Consider the following 1,063-nt stretch of genomic DNA (forward strand, 5'->3'; position numbering starts at 1 on the left):
CTTTCTTTTTTTTCCTGACTTTTAAAGGATCTTTTGCTTTCTTCATGTATGATGTTCTTGATCTCATCCTGTAAATCTTCTGAATCAAATTTGTTTTTGAGATGGTCTGTAAATTCAGGTGGGGTATACTCAAGGTTATATTTTGACTGTCATGGACTTGTTTTAATTTTCCTCAGCTTCAGCCTGAATTTGTATATGAGCAATTGATGTTATCTTCCACATTCTAACTCTTGCCTTGTTTTGACTGATGATGTTGAGCTTCTGCACTGTCTCTTCCCACAGATATAGACAGCTTGATTACTATGTATTCCATCTAGTGAGGTCCAAGTGTAATAGTTGCCTTTTATGTTGTTTTAAAATGGTGTTTGCAATGAGGAAGTCATTGGTCTTGCAAAATTCTGTCATGAAATTCAAGTATCATTTCTATCACCAAGGCCATATTTTCCAACTACTGATCCTTCCTCTTTGTTTCCAATGTTAGCATTCCAATCACCAGTAATTAATCAATGCAACTTGATTGCATATTTGATTTACTTCAGACTGGAAAAGTTGGTAGAATTCTTCAATTTCATCATCTCTGGCTTTAGTGGTTGGTGTGTAAATTTGAATAATGGTGCTATTAACTCATCTTCCTTGTAGGCATATGGATATTATCCGATCACAGACAGGATTGTACTTTAAGATAGATCTAGAAATGTTCCTTTTGATGATGAATGTGATGCCATTCTTTTTTGAATTTGTTGTTTCTGGCGTAGTAAGCCATGTGATTGTCTGATTCAAAATGGCCAATACCAGTCCATTTCAGCTCACTAATGCCTGGGATTTTGATCTCATGTAGACAACTTCTAATTATCCTAGGTTCATACTTTGTACATTCCGCGTTCTGATGAATTAATGGATATTTGCAGATGTTTCTTCTAATTTAGAATTTTGCCCCATTAGCAAAAAAAGGTCTTGAAAGCTTAACTCCATCCACACCACTAAAGCCAACTCTACTTTGAGGAGACAGCTCTTCCTTCTCCAGTCTTATTTTGAATGTTTCTTAACCTGAGATTTTCATCTT

The sequence above is a fragment of the Chrysochloris asiatica genome, unplaced genomic scaffold (assembly GCF_000296735.1).
Source record: "Chrysochloris asiatica unplaced genomic scaffold, ChrAsi1.0 scaffold00071, whole genome shotgun sequence".
Classification (NCBI taxonomy): Eukaryota; Metazoa; Chordata; class Mammalia; order Afrosoricida; family Chrysochloridae; genus Chrysochloris; species Chrysochloris asiatica.